This window comes from Primulina tabacum, chromosome 13, assembly GCF_025594145.1.
Source record: "Primulina tabacum isolate GXHZ01 chromosome 13, ASM2559414v2, whole genome shotgun sequence".
Lineage (NCBI taxonomy): Eukaryota > Viridiplantae > Streptophyta > Magnoliopsida > Lamiales > Gesneriaceae > Primulina > Primulina tabacum.
Window position 1 is genome coordinate 28,493,299 of NC_134562.1, and position 22,362 is coordinate 28,515,660.

A 22,362-nucleotide genomic window follows, 5' to 3' on the forward strand; every position below is an offset into this window, starting at 1 on the left:
CATATGCATATGATCGTGTCTCACTCGTACGTGATGAATTTACAGGTGAAATGGACGAAGAGCTAAAATCGGGAGAGAAATACACAAGCCACGCGAGAAGGAGAAGAACGGGGCATAAAAGCTGCGAGATGTGCTTTTCGAAGACTGGATTACATAGTACTCGGCGCTCGCACAGTATAATATTACCGCTCGAGTGCGAGTACCGCACATTGCGAGAAAAATTACAGAGGAGTTGGCGCTCGGGCAGTAGAATCTTACCGCCCTAGCGGTACTCAATTTGGTAAAGATTTTGAGGATGATTTCTTGCCTTCCGCGGGATGTTGCCAAATGGTGGTCGCAAAAGGAACCCTAAGGGACAAAAATCAACACACTTTACAGCAGCCAATGAGTTGGAAGGAGAGATAAAAGTCTTGGACAAAGCTTGGAGTTGAATATTTCAAGATTTCCGAGCAACATTCTTGGCGTTTTCTTCACGTCTAGTATTTTAGTTTAATTCCTCTTGTTTAAATATTGTTTTGATTAGTCTAATCATGAATTATAGTAGCTAATTTTCATTTTTTGTTGGGATTTAAGGGGATCCTACCCTGAAACCGAGTTTAGTTAATTCATCTATCGACTTTTCATTTATTCTTGATTGTGCTATTATTTTCATTGTGTTGTTGAAGCATAACTAACTTTAATAACGATTTCATATTGCGAGTGAGTTAGAGAGAATAGCCCGTGATAGGAACGAATAGCATAATCCATGGATTTACAATTTACATAGAAATATGAAGTCGGAAACACGTCGATAGTCATAGTCCAGCAGGTCAAAAGCTAGGGGATTTCATAGAACGACATTCAATTCACCTTTGATAAATAATTAAAGAGATTTAATTACTTAACTGCGTTGAATTAGTTTGGCATAGCTTGAGAGGGCGTTTTCAATTGGATAGGAAATCATGTCGAATGCATAGATTATTGTCGACGAATTAAGTAAATTAGCGAGGGGTAGGTGAACCGAGATTCCCAACAAATTCATTTCTCATTGAATCTTTACTCAATCATTTTAGCTTATTTATTTCATCATTTAATTTGTGAATCATTTTGTTGATATTTTATTTAATCATTACAGTAGTAAACAATCATCCGAATTATCATTGCTAAATGTGTAATAACTGAGAATGACAATTGCGAAATACAGTCTCTAGAGGAACGGTACTCGTATTATCCTACACTATATTATTACTTGACATCTTGCAATTGCGATTATTTCGAGCTTGAATATTATTAATTTTTACTAAGGATTTTAGAGTGCAAGTTTTTGGCGCCGTTGCCGGGGACTGTTAATCCACAATTTTATTTTCAGTTATTTACTTGAGGTATTCATCCCGCGCCGTTACACCTTCAATTTCTTTGCTTATATCTCTTTTGGTGCATGCCAAAGTCTCTTGAATCTGAATTTGAGGTATTCGATCCTGAGATTGAAAGAACCCTCTGCAGGCGAAGACAACAACAACAGCTTAAAGACATGATGAACAGGAACGAGCGTGAAGAAGAGCATCATGAAGATTTACGTGTCGAGGAGCCAAGGCGTATACCCATGCTGGGGTATGCAACATCCTTCGCTTGATGGAGCACGTTCGGTTATAGTGCGACCAACCATCAGGGAAAACCATTTTGAGATCAAGCAGTCATTATTCAGATGATTTAGAAAACTGTCCAATTTGGGGGAACTGTGGTAGATGACCCAAACACTCACATCGCAGACTTTCTTGAAATTTACGATACTTTTAAATTCAATGGAGTTTCTGATGAGGCTGTTAGATTGCGTTTGTTCCCTTTCTCTTTACGTGAAAAGCTAAAGCCTGGTTAAACTGTTTGTCTGTAGGTTCCATCACTACTTGTGAGGACATGGCAAGAACATTTCTCATTAAATACTTCCCTCCCTCGAAGACCATGAAGTTGCGCGCAGACATCACTACCTTCGCCCAATTCGAGTAAGAGTCCTTATATGAGGCATAAGAGCGCTACAAAGATTTATTGCGGAGATGCCCACATCACGAACTGCCTCTAAGGTTAGTAGTTCAAAATTTTTATTATGGCTTTCTCACTGCCAATCGTACTATGAAAGATGCTGCTACCTTTTTGAATTTGTTGAGAAAAACTGTCGAAGAAGGATATGAATTGTTAGAGGAGATGACTGTCAGCAGTTATCATCCTCAATCTGAGAGGAACAATCAGAGAAGGAGTGCAAGAGTTCACCAGGTAAGTGATTTTTCTGTGGTTGCTGCACAATTAGAAGCTTTGAGTAGGAAAATAGATAATAGAATGTTGGTGGTACGGCCATGAGAATGCAAGAGATCTTCTGTGATGGTTGTGGAGGTGAGCACTTGACGAAGGATTTCCAGACAAGGAATCTGAATTATGTGCAAAATGAGGCACCAATGAACCATGTGAGAACTCAGAACCATCCTAGAAATGACCACCCATATTCCAACACATTTAATGCTGGATGGAGGCAGCACCCAAATTTCTCATGAGGTGTCAAAACAATCAGGGTCACCCACAAGGAGGCCAACCGTATGGGAAGCAACATATGTATAGATCTGAGCCTCGAGATGAGAAATCTAATTTAGATCAGATGATGAACAATTTATGTCTGCATCGGAAACTGACTACAAAATCAAGATGCAACTCTCAAAGGTTTGGAAACTTAGATAGGATAGCTGGCCAAGATAATTTCGAGCAGAGATCCGGGCACCTTACCAAACAACAATGAGACTAATCCTAAAGAGCAAGTGAATGCCATTGAGTTAAGGAGTGGGAAAACTTTAGAGTAAGAGGAGGACGCAAACAAGCCACTCGCAAGAGGAATAGGTCCAAAAACCCAAGGGTAAGTCTTCTAACTCTACACCTGCACCAACTACACAATCTAGAATTGTTATTCCTCCGCCTTTCCGGCAGCATTGGAAAAAGATAAAATTGATGCGCAATTCGGTAAGTTTCTTGAAGTATTTAAGAAATTACACATTAATATTCATTTTTCTGATGCTTTGATGCAAATGCCTAGTTATGCTAAATTTCTGAAGGACATCTTAACAAATAAGAAGAATTTGAAAGACATATGACGGTAAAATTAACTTAAAACTGCTCTGCAATGGTGCAAAATAAGATCCCGCCAAAACTCAAGGATCCAGGGAGTTTTTATATTCCTTGCATGATTAGTGATGTTGTTTTTCATAAAGCTTTGTGTGATCCTGGTACAAATATTAACCTTATGCATTTGTCTGTATGTAGGAAACTTGGATTGGGAGAGCCTAGCTAACGAGGATGTCTTTGCAGTTAGAAGACAGATCTGTCAAATATTCACGAGTGAAAGTGGGGAAGTTTATATTTCCTACAGATTTGTGGTGCTTGACATGGAAGAGTACAGGGAGATGCCTTTGATTTTAAGGAGACTGTTCCTTGCAACTGGCAAGGCCATGATTGATGTGCAAGAAGGGAAGTTGAGATTGAGAGTGAGAGAGGAGAAAATCACTTTTAATGTTTTTAACGCTCTTAAGCACACACTGCAAACTAATGATTGTTTTATATTTGATTCTTTGGATTCATTTGTGTGTCATTTTGTACAGGATGTTGTGAAGGATTCATTGGAAGCCACTCTCACCACTGAATTGAAGGAGGATGAACTTGATGAAGAAAAATCTGAAAGAGTGGCATACTTTAACACCAACCATTCATGGAAGAATCCAGTAAGGATGAAATTGGAAGATTTGGGGGATCAAAGAGACTTGACCCCTCCGAAGTCAAGCACTGAGGAACCGCCGAAACGTGAGCTCAAACCACTGTCTCCACACCTGAAGTACGTGTACTTAGAGCGTACAAAGCTAGCACCCAACAAGCGCATCACGCCGAGTGAATTCAAAGAAGGTGAAGCGATGCTGCTATACAACTCCAAGTTGCGCCTGTTTCCTAGCAAACTAAAATCAAGGTGGACTGGCCCATACATGATTACCAAGGTGTTCCCCTCAGGAGTCATGACTTTGAGAGATGGGAGGAATGAGCCCTTCACAGTCAATGCTCAACGATTGAAGCACTATTTGGGTAGCACAATGGAGCAAAAAATTGGAGTCGCTCGATTCCAAAACAACCTGAACTGAGGAGAACCTACAGTCTAGCTCTCGACTATAAATTGAGAACTAATTTCTTTCTCTCCCTAATCATTTTTTTATTTATCCATTTAGTGAGTTGAGTTTTTGTGATAGACTTTTGTTTTTGGTTTTTTATACCCCCGCTCTACTTTCAATATGACTATCAGCAGCACGTGGATGCACCTGAGATACCACCGTCGGAACATGACGAGAACGAGCATTGATCAGGGGAGTTCACTGTTTCCCCTTCTTTTCGTTTTTATTTTCTGCTGCATTATGATTTTTTGTTATCATTGTTGTTTCATTATGTCATTCATATTGTTTTTGTTTCTGTGTTATGCATCCCGTGTGTCGTTTATGTTTTTTAGTCTTTTGTGCAACGGGGACATTGCACACACTTAGTATGAGGGGGTCGGGGGTTGTTTGTGTATTGCATGTATTGTCAATTGATGTTGAAACAAGTAGGTTGGTAGTTGATGATATTTTTGGCTTGATGAATTACATGTTTCTTAGTCTTGTCACTCGTTATTAATACCCCTTTAGCATGAACTGTGAATTTTTATATGCACATATAGTGGGTTTTTGTAGTTGTGTGAATGATAGTCGAATTTAAAAATTTGTGGGGGAAACTCGAGAGACGTGAGTAGCGAGTTGAACTTGAATGAATGTCTGTTGAAAGGAGTGACTGCCCAGTAAAATTAACTCGAGTAGAAAACCTTAGTAAACCTGAAACAATCTTATTCCCAATCGTGCATAGAAGCTGGAAATTCGTCCCGAGGCCAAATACACGAACATTCCTTATATTCAGAGCCTAGAGTGTACACATGGGAAAATTATTCACTTATTCATAGAAAAAAAACAACAAAACAAAAAACAAAAGGGGATGTAAGGTGAGGGGGGCCAAAAAGGGATGAAATCATATCCCTAGGCTGAAAAGATGGAGATGTACGGCGTTGAGGAATGTTGAATGAAAATTCTGACAAGTGCATAATGAAAATGATCAAGAAATGTTAAGAACATCTGGATTAAATTCCAAAATGCCAATACCCAGTTTGATGATTTAATAGCCATGATTCAATTTTCCATTAATTATAATGTTCCCTGGATTATTCGATGGGAATATGGACTGCAGGACCTGCCTAAAGAAAAATTTGAAATCAAATTTTCTCCTACTGTATTAATAAGGAAAATTCTTATAAAATGGTGGGGAAAAGAAGACTTCTTTGCAGAAGGCAAAGTTTATGACAGACAAGGGGTAATAGCTCTTGGAGTTGCAAGAGAAACTATGAAGAATTTAAATCATGACACTCCAACACAAACCACATTGCTAAAAGAACTTTTCCAACATCTGGACAAAGATACCATTACCTCTATGTTCACAGAAGTTTTTGGAGAAAAATCAAATATAACCACTCAAGAATCTACCTCCTCAAAAGGAAAGGAAAAAATAGAAGATGATACACCGATGACCGATCAAGATGATCTACAAGATGCCCAGGACCCATATGAGGGTGATGACATATTTTCATTATTGAATGCATGAGACAGTGGAGGTGTGAGCTGGAAGTCACTGATATTGTGGGTCTTGACTAAAAAATCATGTATTATTGGTGTGTATTATTAAGTTTGTAAGTTTATCTTTTAAGTATTACGTGTCATATTTTATAGGTAGAAGGTGGAGCTACTATTTTAGTTTTTTGGTTATTTAAGGAGTGGATTCCCTTTGTGATCCACACACGAAAAACACTACTATCTTTCTATCAATAAAAATTTCAAAGTTCTCTCCATTTCTTCTCCAGCTTTTGAGTTTCGAGTTTCATTAATTCAACAATTATGTAAGTTTATGTCTTATGATTATATTTATGATCCACCTTTCGATTATATCATGCCATCTACAAATTATTTGCTGAAACTTAAAAAGAAGATCAAATTAATAAAATCTCAAATTGAGATTCTTGAAAATCAATTAAAAGATCCAGAAGTTAATCTTGTTTATAAACAGTGGTTCACGTATCCTAGTTTGGAAAGATCCAAAATTACCTTAAAGGCATTCGAGAAGCAGAGCTCACAGCTTGCTGCTTAAAGTTGAAGATTTGAAGAATAATTTTAATTGTTCTACCTTCATTAAGGTTTGTTGTATAAGTGGTATCAGAGCCATTATTCTGAAGAAAATATTCAATAAAGTTTTATTCTTGTAATATATCATATTCTTTTATCTTATTAAAGAAGGCAGTAGCTCTACAAGTCGGGTTCCATAAATCCTGTAAAGCCAAAGGGTAAGGTAGGGGTAAATCCTTAACCGTATCTACTAAATTCTTGAATGGATAAAATAATAAGATCTTTTAACAAGAATAAATCTTCAAGTAGTAATACTAAAAATAAAGAATTAATTATTTCCGAAAATTTTGAGAAAAATATTCAAAACTGGAAATTACCAGTATCTTCTAATACGAAGATATATAAATCTAAATGATTTAATTTTAAATCTGACTATATTATAAAAACTATAGAAGAAGCTATTCCTCTAAAAGGAGGTTATGATTCTTTCAGTTTGCTATCTCAAAATCTAATTAATATTCATATGAAATCTTATAGATTTATGCATTTGAGTATGATTCAAGTAGGTTTAAAACCACTCACTAGATTAGGTTTAAATATTTCGGCCTTAATTTTAGTACGAGATCAAGGCATAACAAATTCGAAGATTCCTTATTATGAATAATAGAGTCCTCATTATGTGAAGAACCAATACATTTTAGTTGTTTTCCTAATTTTCCAATTTCTCTTTCTGATCCAAATATCATGAAAGCTCTCACTTTAAACATAAAGACTGAAGGCTTCGATATGATAGATGGAACAGAAAATGTTGTTCTATTATATAGAATATGTTATAAAGTAATGAATTCTACAATATCTAATTTCAGAATTAATACTAATCAAATTAGTTCTAAAAGAGGTGAAACTACTCTCTTTATTACTGATATTAATAAAAGTAATATTATGATTTCCAAAACAATAAATTGGAATCAAGTCACTTTACCAGAAATATGGAAGATAGAGAATATTGCTCCTACTATAAAGGAAGAATCTAGAAAACTAGATAATATAGTTCAATATGTAGATGGTGATGTTGAAATAAAATTCTCATCTCAAAGACATTTAAGAATTAAACTCCCAGAAAAAAGTAGAAATTCTACTTCTTCTATATCTGATTTTGAAAAAATCAGTATATCTGGTCTTCAAAAGACTAAGGATAATATATCTCAACCAGAATATAAGGTTGATCTTCCTGAATCTAGCACTTCTCGTTTTCAAAGAAGTTATTCTGTTAATAATAGAAAATCAGATTCTCCTACTTTGTCTGATATGAGTTATAATGTTATGGTTATTAATAATAACAAATCTATTCAACAAAGTTTAGAAAAGATTAAAAATCTAAATAAGAAAAAATGGTTTTTAAGTTGTTTAAATTCAAAACAACAAAATTTATATTCTTTAAGATATACCGAATGGGTAGAAGAAACTAAATTAAATTTGGATTTCTTCAAATGGATGGAAAAATTATATTTTCCAGCTAGAAATAAAATATTTCCAAATTTTAAAGATGAGTCTTTTATAAATACTCTTGAATCAACATATAAATTATATGTTCATGAAACAGGAGAAGAATCCTTTGAGATTCATCCTCCATTTACTACTCTACAAATTAAAAAGGGCAATAAAGAGATATTTGCTGCTCCTATAAAATCCGAATTAGGAAATGGTAATTTTGACCATATAATTCAGCAAAATAATTTTACCAATTTAACTTTACATTCTTTAAGAAATCAAACTACAAGAATAGAAGAGATTTTATCTAAATCTAAACAAGAAATTTCTTGTGGAGAAAGTTCAAAAACTTTGATGATAAAACCTCCTCCTAATCTTAAACAAGAAAATTTTCTTTTAAGTTCTAAAAAAGACGAAAATTTTATGGAATGTCTAATAGACCGATTACAAAAAATAAATTTAAAAGAAAAAGGTTCTATTTCAGTTATTACCAAAGATGAACAACTTGAAAATTCTTCAAGTTCTTCTGAAGAAGAAATGCAGATTAATAAAATGCATAAAGTATCAATTGTAAAACCTTTTTATAAAAAGGGAACACCTATTGATCTTCAAATTGAAGAAAAGAAATATTATGTTCAGTTTAATGGTGAAGCCATTACTGAATGGAATAAAGATGGTAAATCTGAATATCAGATTAAAACTGTTATTAAACAAATGTTAATATACTCTTCTGCCGCAAAAATAAAAGGTAATAATGATAGGCAAATTGCTCAAGCCATTATTACTGGTTTTACTGGCCAACTTCAAGGTTGGTGGGATTTTTATCTCTCAAAAGATGCAAAAAATAAAATTATTAATTCTTCTATAATTGATCTTAATGGAAGAGAAGAGTCTGATGCAGTTAATACACTGATTTATACCATTCTATCTAATTTTATTGGAGCTAATGAACTTCAATTAGATAGATCTCAAGAACAATTAATGAATTTGAGATGTCCAACATTATCTGAATTCAGATAGTATAAAGATTTATTTATGACAAAAGTTTTAACTAGAAATGATTGCAATGCAAATTTCTGGAAAGAAAAATTTATTTCAGGACTTCCAGTTCTTTTTGCTGAGAGAGTTAAAAATAGATTAAAATCTAAATCTCCAACAAACTCTATAGATTAGAGTATTCTGACTTATGGAGATTTATCTGCAGAAATAACTGCAGAAGGAATAACTCTTTGCAATGATATCAAGCTAAAAAGACAACTTGATATGCAAAAAGAAGAAAATCGTAATATTATTGGTGACTTTTGTGAGCAAATAGGCTTTCAACCAATACAATATCCTAAAAGGAAAAAGAAAAGAAAAAGATTTCCTTTTAAAAGGAAAAACCATTATAAAAAGGATAGAGAAAAATCTAAAAAAAATTATAAGAAAAGGTTTAAAAAACCTATAAAAAATGATTCTAATAAAGTTCCAGTATGCTGGAAATGTGAAAAAATTGGGCATAAATCTAATAAGTGTTATGTCAAGAAAAAGATTAATAATCTTAATATAAACAATGATTATAAAAGAATCATTGATAAATATTCTTCTTAATAAAGAAAAAAATTTAAAACAAAAAGATTTTTATATCAATATTATTGATAATGAAATCTCTGAATACTCTAATAGTAGTTCAGATAATGATTCTGAAATATCAAAACATAAAATCTGTGAACCAGATTGTGATTGTGATACTTGTCTCATAAATTTTATGGGCTTAGAAATAAATGTTATATCAAATGAAGAAAATTTCATTTTAGATCTCATAGATCAAATAAAAGATCCTATAGTAAAAAGAAAAGCTATAGAACATTATTTAAATATGACAAATCATAAGCCTACTAAACTTGTACAAAATACGGTACAAGAACATGAATTATATTCTTATAATAAAATATTAGAAAAAGCTAAACAGAAGGAAAGAGAACCTACGATATCCGAATTAAAAGGAGAAATCGATCAGATAAAATCTGAGATCAAATATTTAAAAGAAAGAGTAAATACTCTTAGTATTAATAATAATCATATTTGGGAAAAAGATTATACTTCTGATGAAGAAGAAGAAGAAATTTTACCCAAAGATGATAATGATAATGAAATAAATCAAATGATTTGGATCAATAAAATTTATCAGATTATTTCTCAAAAATGGTACTCAAAAGTAACATTAATTATTAATAAAAAATTTAAAATTACGATTGAAGCATTATTAGATATAGGAGCTGATGTAAATTGTATCAGTGAAGGAATTGTTCCTTCTAAATATTATAAAAAGACTACTCAGTTTATAACAGCTGCTAATAAGCAATCTCTCATAGTAAATTACAAATTGTCTGATGTGGCAATATGTAATTCTGGAGTTTGTTTAAATACTACTTTTATTCTTATTAAAAATATTTCTACTCCCGTTATTTTAGGAACTCCATTTTTCCAAATGTTGTTTCCCATTAATAAAATTAATGAAAAGGGGTTATATATCAATATCAAAAGAAATGATTTATTCTTTCCTTTTACAACAATACCAGTTTCAAAATCTATTAATATTTTACAAAAAATAGTAACTAACAAAGAAAATTTTGTTACTTCATTAAAAGATGAAGTTCTTTTTAAAAATATTAAAGAAAAAATAAATTCTGATAAAATTCAAGAAAAAATAAAAATTATTTCAGAAACTATATCTAAAGAGATATGTGCAGATGTTCCTAATGCCTTTTGGAATAGGAAAAAACATCAAGTTAGTCTTCCTTATACCGATGATTTTAATGAGGAAAAAATTCCTACAAAAGCAAGGCCTATTGCAATGGGGCCTAGACTTTTAAACTATTGCAAAGAAGAAATAGATAGTCTTCTTAAAAAAGATTTAATTAGACCAAGTAATAGTCCTTGGAGTTGTCCAGCTTTCTATGTAGAAAATGCAGCTGAAATAGAAAAAGGGGCTCCAAGACTTGTTATTAATTATAAACCGCTTAATAAAGCATTAAAATGGATAAAACATCCATTACCAAATAAAAGAGATCTATTAAATAGATTATTCAAAGGAAAAATATTTTCTTCTTTCGATTTAAAATCAGGATTTTATCAAATTCTTCTAAAAGAAGAAGATAAATATAAAACAGCTTTTACTGTACCATTTGGACATTACGAATGGAATGTAATGCCATTTGGACTAAAAAATGCTACTATGGAATTTCAAAATATAATGAATGAAATTTATAATTCATATATTGATTATATTATAGTATATATAGATGATGTCCTTATTTATTCTGATAATATAGATCAGCATTTTAAACATCTTAATATTTTTATTCAAGTTACTAAAAAAGCTGGTTTAGCAGTAAACCAGAAGAAGGTAAAACTTTTTCAAACTAAGATAAAATTCTTAGGACATTATATTGAAAATTGAATAATGATTCCTATTGAAAGAGCAATTGTTTTTGCTGATAAATTTCCTGATAAAATAACTGATGTAAATAAATTACAGAGATTTCTTGGAAGTCTTAATTATATAGGAGATTTTTATAAAGATCTAGCACAAGATTGTAAATTATTATTTCAAAGGTTAAGGAAAAATCATCAACCATGGACTAATAGTCATACTTTGGCAATACAAAAAATAAAAGAAAGAGTTAAAAGAGAACTCCCTTGTTTATCTATTGCTAATCCTGAAGCATTTAAAATAGTTGAAACAGACGCCTCTAATATTGGATACGGAGGAATACTTTAACAAAAACTAGATAATACATCTAAATAAATTATTGTCAGATATACTTCTGGAACTTGGAATAATACACAGAAAAATTATTCTACAATAAAGAAAGAAATTCTTTCAATTGTTAAATGTATTACGAAATTTGAAAGTGATCTTTTAAATAAGAAATTTTTATTACGAGTTGATTGCAAATCTGCCAAAGATATTCTTTTAAAAGATGTTAAAGTTATAGAATCGAAACAAATATTTGCTAGATGGCAAACCATATTAGCTTGTTTTGATTTTGATATTGAACATATATCTGGAAAATCTAATTCTCTACCAGACTTTCTAACTAGAGAATTCTTGCAGGGATCAGCCTTGGAAGACAGTCAGTAGAACCCACAGCACACACACGAACATATTTTTTGTCCAAATAAAAATGCTAAATAGTGATTTAAAAAGGGGTGTTAATTGAAGTTTTGATGTGACTAATGAGGGTATCTCAAAAACCCATATAGGCATGAGACGCCAGTTGCTGTTTCGCCATCGTTTTGGTTGTTTTGGTACTTTTATTTGGTGTCTTAATTTTGGTATATGACTTATTTTGCTTGAGGGCAAACAAAAAGTCAATATGAGGGGGTTGATAGGTGTTATTTTTACATGTTTTATTGCAATAGTTTTGCGTGTGTTTGCATTCTGTGTGCGTGCATTTCATATACATTTTGTTTGTTTTAGAATTTGCATATGCATATGATCATGTCTCACTCGTACGTGATGAATTTGCAGGTGAAATGGACGGAGAGCTGAAATTAGGATAGAAATACACAAGCCATGCGAGAAGGAGAGGAACGAGGCAGAAAAGCTGGCCCCGAGCGGTAGAATCTAACCGCTCGGGCGAGAGATGTGCCTTTCGAAGACTGGATTACAGAGGACTCGGTGCTCGGGCGGTATAATCTTACTGCTCAAGTGCGAGTACCGCACATTGCGAGAAAATTACAGAGGTGTTGGCGCTCGGGCGGTAGAATCTTACCGCCCGAGCGATACTCAATTTGGAAAAGATTTTGAGGATGATTTCTTGCCTTATGCAGGATGTTGCCAAGTGGTGGCCACAAAATGAAACTTAAGGGACGAAAATTAACACACTTTTCAGCAGCCAAGAAGTTGGAAGGAGAGAAAAAAGGCTTGGACAATGCTTGGAGTTGAAGATTTCAAGATTTCTGGGCAACGTTCTTCACGTTTTCGTCACATCATGTATTTCTAGTTTAATTCCTCTTGTTTAAATATTGTTTTGCTTAGTTTGATCATGAATTCTAGTAGCTAATTTTCATTATTTGTTGGATTTAAGGGGATCCTATCCTGAAACCGAGTTTAGTTAATTCATATATCGACTTTTGTTTTATTCTTGATTGTGCTATTATTTTCATTGCATTGTTGAAGCGTAGCTAACTTTAATAATGATTTCATATTGCGAGTGAGTTAGAGAGAATAGCCCGTGATAGGAACGAGTAGCATAATCCGTGGATTTATAATTTACATAGAAAGATGAAGTCGAATACACGTCGATAGACATAGTCCAGTAGGTCAAAAGTTGAGGGATTTCATTGAACGACATGCAATTCACCTTTGATAAATAATTAAAGAAATTTAATTACTTTACTGCGTTGAATTAGTTTGGCATAGCTTGAAAAGACGTGTTCAATTGGATAGGAAATCCTGTCGAAAGCGTAGATTATTGTCGAACGAATTAAGTAAATTAGCGAGGGGTATATGAACCGAGATTCTCAACAAATTCATTTCTTATTGAATCTTTACTCAATTATCTTAGCTTATTTATTTCATCATTTAATTTGTGAATCATTTTGTTGAGCTTTAATTTAATTATCGTAGTAGTAAACAATCATCCGAATTATCGTTGCTAAAGGTTTAATAACTGAGATTAACAATTGCGAAATACAATCTCTAGAAGAACGATACTCGTACTCTCGTACACGTGTACTTGCGATTATTTCGAGCTTGAATATTATTAGTTTTTACTAAGGATTTTACAGTGCAAGTTTTGCTCGATCATAAAATTTAAATGTTCTTTCGATGTTACCGGCCGCTTAAGGTGGAACCATTTATCAAGTGGATTCCAATAATGTTCATTCATGATAACTTTATTAAAATATCAAGTGTGGATCTTCTAATCTCAACTATTTAGTTAAAATTTAAACACATCATCAAAAAGGCTCAAATGTTAAAAAGAAAATTACAAAAAATACTTATTTAAATGCATTTGTAATTTTCTTATCTTCCATGTAGGTATGACATTCAGGCTCATAAAATTGTACTTCTTGTTGACAACCTGTTCTTAGGTACGCAACAATCAAAGTTGATTTAATTTGTAGCATAAATACACCAACAATCAACATTTGGTACCCAGATCTAGTTTGGTCATGATTTGATTAATCTTTTCGAGATCCACACGTAAGATAAAAAAATTTCCTCACAATTGGGATGAAATTAAACAACAAGTAAAAGTTGTACCAATGTAATTATATTTTGATCATACATAAGTATAATTTTACCACAATTCATACAACACCATTATCTAAAACTTTTGTTTTATTTGGGAGATTAATATCAGATGAGAAAAGTGTCAAATGTGAAATGCAAAATTTCATAAATACTTGGGCCATTTATGGAGACTATCTGCAAAAATTATTTGTACAAAATAATATTTTTTTGTTGTATTTCTAAATAATATTTTATTTGTTGTATTCTCCCCAAATTTGCTTATAAAAGGTGTGTCTTGTGATGATTGATGGCTTATAAAAGGTGTGTCTTGTGATGATTGATGATATCCCTTATTCTATGAACTAAACTTTGAATTCATAGTTTTTTCTCTTATTTATTCACTTATATAAAATATCATGTTAATTATTATATATTAAAATTTCTTTATTTTCATCATTAGTATCTAATTTTTCAAAATCGAGATGAAAAGTGAAGCTATTGATATTATAATAAAGATAATAATCTTTATGTATATTATTTAATCTTTATTTATTATTTATGCTATATTTATTTTATTTTAATTAAAAATTATTACATCATAATTATGAGTGAGAGTTTTGATTTGTTTTGTTGTATGTTAAACCAAATTCTTTCTACTATTTAAATGTTAGATTAGTATTACCAGCCATTTAAAGTCATTATCTTGATTTATTATATATGAATTATAATGTAATATTAAATTCTTGGTACTATTTAAATGTATGTTCAGTATTATCAGCTATTTAAAATGATTATCTTGATTTATTATATATGAAATTTATCGTAATATTAAATTCTTGGTAACATTTAAATGTTCTTTCGGTGTTACCGGCTGTTCAAGGTGGAACCATTTATCAAGTGGTTTCCAATCAAGTTCATTCATGATAACTTTATTGAAATATCAAGAGTGAATCTTCTACTCTCAATTATTTAGTTAAAATTTAAATACATAATAACTAAAAAGGCTCAAATATTAAAAGAAAATTACTAAAAATACTTATTAATATGCACTTCTAATTTTCTTATCTTCCCTATGGATATAACATTCAGGCTCATAAAATTATACTACTTGTTGACAACCTGCTCTCAGGTGTGCAACAATCAAAGTTGATCAAATTTGTAGCATAAGTACACCAACAATCAACATTTGGTATCCAAATCTAGTTGGGTCATGATTGGATTAATCTTTTCGAGACCCGCACTTGAATTAGCTTAATTGGCCTATCAGTGTATATATTCAAAAATGTTTGAGATTGTGCATAATCATGTGTAGTTGTGTGTTGTGTTCTCTGTCTCACCGGATGTCTAGGCCTTTCATCTCTACCATTTACTTTGTATCTCTTTTGAACTGACTTGTAATAATGGGATCGACTAGATTTACCCTTCATAGATTTATGTATGGCCGGACTAGGTTTTTTGCAAGACCGACTCGATCTGGTTTGATAACCATAACTAGTTGGGCTTTGTCAACGCTTGAGCCATGTCTGGCTATGCTTAGAACTATCAGGTTTAACATAGCCAAGTCCTCTATGCTTAGCATTGTTGTCATAAAATATAGCTTGGTTGGTTTTGAATTCATGCTGATCATATTCATATTTCGTATTGTAACAAATAAAGTATATCATTTTAGACTTCTCTTTTTCCAAACACGATCAAGTACTTCCATGAGAGAGATTGAATTCATTGTTGCTAAACTCTAAGCCAGTTCTATCATCATATGGTTTTTGCATCTCATGCATTTTCTCCACACAAGTAGAATATTTGTTCCAAGAATTGATTATATGCGTCAATTGTTTATTTTAATTGATAGTTAATTTGAACACTCTATGAAAATCATCATTCTCAGCTATTACCTTAGATTATCCAGTTCTTTTTGTTACATGCAATTAGAGTCACTATAATTTTTTGTAAGGCTTTTTTTTTCAGATTTTACTCCTCGACTGATTGCGAAAGTATTTTGAACTCATATATCATTCCATGCAGTGCAATGATAAGATTCTCTAGTATAAATTCACTAGAACTGAAGTCGAATACCATGTCATCAGGATTATCCTTGCATTCTTCGTCTCAATATCAGTTGTAAGGAATTGTACTTGTTCTTCCTCACTCTCACTGGATTAGGTTTCCGATCTGAATGGATCCAAACGTGACTCTGCTCTCTTGCATTTGATTTCTCACCAACAAGTGTTTTCTGGTCTTTCTTCTTCTTGAATGATCTCTTGTCATCCATCAACCTCCTCTTCTGATAAGGCTTCTTTTTATCTTTCTTGGGTCTATTGCATTCTACAATAAAATAACTCTTCTTTCCACAGTCAAAACAAGCTTGAATATCATCAAATTGATCTTTTTTGTGATAATAATTAAATGTAGGTTGATTCTTTCTCATAAATTTGTTGAATTTCTTGACAAATCTTTTTCTGTTATGATGCACAACTCAAATTCATAGGTTTTAAGATCTGTAAACAAATCATGAAACTTGTGCTTTTTGAGGTATTGGCGAGGTTGACTTTATTTTTGTCTTTAGTGGTTCACTCAGACCGGTGCTTTTGCAAAATTTGAGGTGCATCCTCAGAGATAGCTATAACAGTGTTGGCCTTTAAGATATTCATTTGATCATCTCTGATAAAATATACCACATGTCAGCATCATGGACAAATAGATGTGTCTGCATGCGAATTTTTCAGTCATTATAATCTTCTTTAAAAAAATATTAAAAAATATTGAAATCTTGTTAGATGGAAAAATTCTTCTCTGTCTCCTGTTTTTCCATTCAATGAAGTAATTCACTAAAAGACTTTGGTTTTACCATAATTTGTATCAACTCACTTCAGCAAGGAATTATCGAATGAATACTATGAAAATCATAGTATCTCTACAACACAATCACAAAAGCACCATTGTATATTGAACCTTGGGTCCAGATAGAAACCAAACGCAACTATCTTGAAGAGATATCTTGAGCTACTTCAGTTGATAGTGCAGCACAGATAGATTCTTGATGATCAGATAAGAACAAAAAATATGTTTTATTAAGAAACTTGAAGATATGTAGATAAAAAAGTGCTCGAGATATTTGATAAGACAAATTATGATAGCTTCAATATTCTTCTTTAGTTTTGAATCCACCTTTAAATACAAGAACCCTTTCAACGGTCAAATATTCAATAAACGGGTACTTGTTCTGATATCCGACACAAAAACAAGTTGTTTTTTGTCTAATGTCTGTTCATATTACGTCTCAATAAATACACATTGGCATGTATCCAAAAATATAAAATATCGGCTTTTGAAAAGTTGATACATTAGAAAGAAAGCATGTGTGTATCTTTGTTTCATTGGGAGCCATTCTTGGACAGCTCTCTATGTCGGATAATGTTCATTGATCTTCTGATTTGTTGAGCTGGTATGCAGATATGTTGTCTTGATGCATGAACATGCCAGCTAGAGATCAATATACAACTTGATTTTACATTACAACAATAAATGGCTATTGTGACACTTTTTTGTAGACGGTTTTAATTAAATTTTGTTACAAATACTTTATAATGACACTTGTAAAAAATTAATAATGTGTAAAATAAAAAAAAAACATATTAGATTAGTTATCCTGACATTTTTAATTGATGTCATTTTTATATGGAGGGAAATAATTATCTTCCCTCCTCTAATATTTATCCAACCCAAATATTCCCACCTTTATTTTATATTTTTCTCCCCAATTTATATGTGTATATATATATATATGATTGGCTATAATTTTTTTCAAATTTTTAAGTTTTTCTCTCATTAATTTTTAGTGTTATTTGCTACTTGTTTCTCAATATTTTACCATTAGCCCATCACTTTATTTGCTCTGGTCCATATATGGACTTGGCTTACAATTCCATTTATATATCGTAAGAAAGAGAAACAGGCGCAAACCCTATCCAACGCGTCACCTCTCTTCCTCCTCATCGATCTGTCCACTGCGCCATCGAGAATCAGTGCTCCGACCACCATGGATTGCAGCTGAGGTCCCCGCGACTTGACCGGACAGGTCGATCCCCGTAATTTTCGCAGTGGTAAACATTATTCGTTATCGGTAACTAAAACGATGCTATTAGGACTAACAAATAAAAATAGAAGTAAAATTTAGGTTATCTCATTTTTATACATGATTTTTATTTGTTTAAAATATAATGATGTATGAATAAGTTTTTTGTATTTAAGTTTTTTTTATTTATTATGTGGTGTTCTCTTATAAAAATGTTGGGAACTCAAAAGGTAGTTAAGCTGCAAGCTGAAAGTTCATTGCAGAAGCCAAAAGCTAAAACAAGGTTGAACTCAAAAATAGTTTGGAGATCCAATTTGATGTATAAAATCAAATATTCATCATAGATGTACAAGTAAATTAACACAAGGTGACATTTATCTTTTTAAAAGTAAATGTGATTACCACTGTTTGCAAAATAAGATGGCCGTGGGAGTTTATAACTTTTTCTAATTGTGGACACACACTATTTATCCTCAAAAAAGAATACCAATAGATCGTTGTATCCTTAAATTAACACAAGGTGACATTTATCATTTGTAAGCTATGTTTTGTGTGAGCTTATAATTATCTCGAGTTAGCCATTTATTGATTTAGATAGTATATTTTGGTTGAGAATATATATTACATGTATTTTTGCTTTCATGAGTTAACTAATTTGAATGATCACTACAACAAAAACGCTATATGACAACGGATAAAATCTATTGTCGTAGGCACTTTTACAACTGTTGTAATTGGCGGTGTTGTTGAAAGTGCGTTCTACAACAACGGTTTTAAACTGTTGTCGTAGCTTCAATTAGCGACGGTTTTTTACATTCAAAACCGTCGCTAATTAGCGACGAATTATGGCTAAACCATCTAAAATATTAGTGACAGACTATGAATAACCGTCGCTAATTAGCGATGGATTTCGACTAAACCGTTGCTATAAGTAGCGACGGTTTAAGTAATACCGTCGCTAAAATTAGCAACGTTTTATTACAAACCGTCGCTTTCACAAAAATGTCGTCAATTAGCGTCGGTTTTAAACTTAACTGTCGCTAGTTTTGACTAATAACGTCACTAATTAGCGACGGTTTAATCATAATCTGTCGCTAATATTTTAAGTAAAATAAAAAAAAAATTACGCGTATTCATGAACATCCACATCCGTCAACAAATGAGGATTCTCTTTAACATGTTCAATAACAATTTCTAGCAAATCGTCGTCGTTGTACCAAAAATTCATAATCTTAAATAAAAATTTACCAAGAATTGAAACGAAAAAACATACCTTAAATCGAAACTAAAATGGTACCAGAGAGGAAAATGTATTGTAGATGTGGGAAGAAATGGACCGAAAATGCGAGTATTTATAGACAATTGTGCGACGGCTTTTGGTATAACTGTCGGTATTGGCGACGGTTTTCGGTATCATAGCGAAAGTTTTTTTTATTCATCGCGCATAGCGATGGTTTTTTAACAGTCGCTGATTTAAAATAGCTACGGTTACAAAATCGTCGCCAATTTACAATAGCGACGGTATAAAAAACCGTCGTCGATATAAAATAGCTACGGTTTCAAAACCGACGTCGATTTACAATAGCGACGGTTTTAGTACGACGGTTTTTGTCAAACCGTCACTAATTTGAAATCGACGACGGTTTGTGAAAACTGTTACAATTTTAATGTAGCGACGATTTATGTTTTAAACCGTTGTTTATCCAAAAAAAACGTCAATCCACAACGGTTTTTATAAAACCGTTGTGGTATCCCAAAAAAAACACGTTCATAGACAACAGTTTTAAAAACCGTTGTTGTAGCCCAAAAAAACACGCTCGTAGATAAAGGTTTTTAAAAACTGTTGTTGTATCCAAAAAAAAATCGCTCATAAACAACAGTTTTTAAAAACCGTTGTCGTCGACATATCTAGGACAACGGTTTTTAAGAAATTGTTGTCTATGAGCGGGTTTTTTGAGCCTACGACAACGGTTTTTCTTGAAACCGTTGTTTAAAGATAAAGCACAACGGTTTTTTATAAAAAAAAATCGTAAAAAATCGTTGTCTTTGACGTGTTGTTGAATTAAGATTTTCTTGTAGTGGATGTTTCTTTATGCTTTTTTGTTTTCTGGCTAGCTGGACATACTCATTGGCATAATGGTTGTTGATGATTGTACTTTATAATTTTTTTTTATCAAAACCTTCTCTTTTGCACTTTCACGTAGATTGGATGTTCTGTCTCAATAAAAAATATATTTGACTCGACGAAAATTGTGGCAAAAGGAGTGGTTCGCAGCATGGATCCAAATACCGAAGTAGGAAGACAGACGTTGGGACCAAATTGGTGTGAAATACAAGTTCTAGTTATCCTAGAACGGGAAGAGAGTTTGATTAGGCCATATGATCTTTTACAAAAGGTTGGGGATACACTTGGAGGAGTGATAGCTTGGCCTTGTCATTTGGTATGATATTCAACTTTTCAATTAACTAGTATTTATTGTTATGGCCGTCATGTTAGTATCTTTTTAAACCAATATAAATTATATTTGCAGTTGACAGTTAATGAGCAAGATTTCTACTAGGTGCATTTGGATAAATAATAATTTTGCAGTTTATCATTTGGTATGATATTCACTAGTTTGAATTAAATTTTAATCTCTTTATTTTGTGCTTCTTTAATTTTATTTCATTCATACAAATATATGAATTTTTATTGCAGGTAACAAGAATATTGGATTTTGATTAAGATGAGATTGTTGAAAAATGAAGATGTATCACAAGTTTGCTTATGTTTTGTTTTACAAGACTTAATTGTTTGTTAGTTCTTAAACTAAATACATTTGGTACATTTTTTGGGGTATAGATATTTTTCGAGGTAACAAATTTGTCAGTCTTATACATTAATGATTGCAAAATTAATGACAATTATTGATTAGCAATTTAATTTCTATTTTAAAATTTTTTATTTTTATTTATGTTAATTTGTTATATCCTTGAATATTATATCATGAAAATATTGAAAGTCGATGACATTTCATAAAATATGACATTTTTTTATGTCACAATAGAACATTAAATCATGTACATAAAAAATGTCATTGTAAAACTCATATGGAGACATTTCAACAAGTCATTATAAACTACTATTAATGACAATTTTCAATGTCCTTATATACGAGTATAGAAGACATTTGTAAGTGTCATTACAAATTATATAATGAGATATTTTAAATTAACCTTATAACCTATCATTAGTGACATTTTTTATTGTCACTATAAATAACATACACGACACTTTTATTTGTCATTATAAATTATTTTAACTGACATATAAATTTGTCATTATTACTATAATAACAAGGAATGTATAAATGTCTTTAAAACATGAATTTTCCAGACATTTAAAATTGTCATTATATGACTAATTAGTAACACATATGAAGTTGTCATTAACATCTTATAATGACATTAAAAAATGTCAAGAAGTTTAAGACGACATTAGAATAGAGGGCATTTATTGGAGATGTCACTAAAACTTAAATGTCACTAAATATTGAATATGATGATATTTATGAATGTCACCATAAGCATTTATTCTTGTAGTGATAATAGAATAGACCAGCGAGAGTCTTGAACGCAGCTTGGTCTGTAAGATAGATAAGCAACCTGACCGTATGAAGTCTAGCAAAGAATATATCCAGTTCAACTAGAGTCTTCAAGCGATCTGACTAGAGTTCAAGATATCCATATTAATACCTATACATACATTAAAATAAAAGTAGAATCTTGACACAGTTTATTATCGTCAAAATTCACGAATTATCTAACAAACAGCTTCAAGATCGATCAGAGTTAATAGCAATCTAAGAAAAGTATTTACAAGATCAAGAAAACGAATTATTATTAAGCTCCATTGACATATTAAATTACGGCTATTCTCAATTAGGCAAAAAACTTTTGTGAGACGGTCTCAAGAGTCGTATTTTGTGAGATCTCTTATTTGGGTCATTCATGAAAAATTATTACTTTTTATGCTAAGAGTTTTATTGTGAATATCGGTAGGGTTGACCCGTGTTAGAATTAAATTTATTGTGGAGATGCTAAGGAAAAACCAGTAGATGTTGGATTAGTACAAAACCAGTAGAACCAGTAGATGTTGTAAACCAGAAGTACTTGTATCGCGCTAAAACCTGCTTAAATAATTTCTTAGCTAAAACCAGAACTAGAATGATACAAAATTCGAAATATACACTAGCAGAATCTTGCGTATCTCAAAGTCTCTAAATATTACCGTTGATCTATTAACGTGATACCAGCATTTATTGCTTCATTAAATGCCATTAAATGCTATACAAGAACATTTAAGACGGTATACCATTTTTTGCATGAACTGCGACTGATTA

The 22,362-nt window shown here is 31.9% G+C and overlaps 1 long non-coding RNA gene and 1 other non-coding gene across 2 annotated transcripts; one reads left to right on the forward strand and one right to left on the reverse strand.

Annotated features, from left to right (window-relative positions):
• Positions 1-1,942: 1,942 nt before the first annotated feature.
• On the reverse strand, positions 1,943-2,048 carry LOC142523552 (small nucleolar RNA R71). Its single transcript, XR_012814743.1, has one exon. It is a non-coding gene; the product is annotated as a small nucleolar RNA R71 (small nucleolar RNA).
• Positions 2,049-20,112: 18,064 nt separating this feature from the next.
• LOC142523182 (uncharacterized) lies at positions 20,113-20,892 on the forward strand. Its single transcript, XR_012814594.1, has 3 exons — positions 20,113-20,421; positions 20,512-20,581; positions 20,679-20,892. It is a non-coding gene; the product is annotated as an uncharacterized LOC142523182 (long non-coding RNA).
• Positions 20,893-22,362: the final 1,470 nt, after the last annotated feature.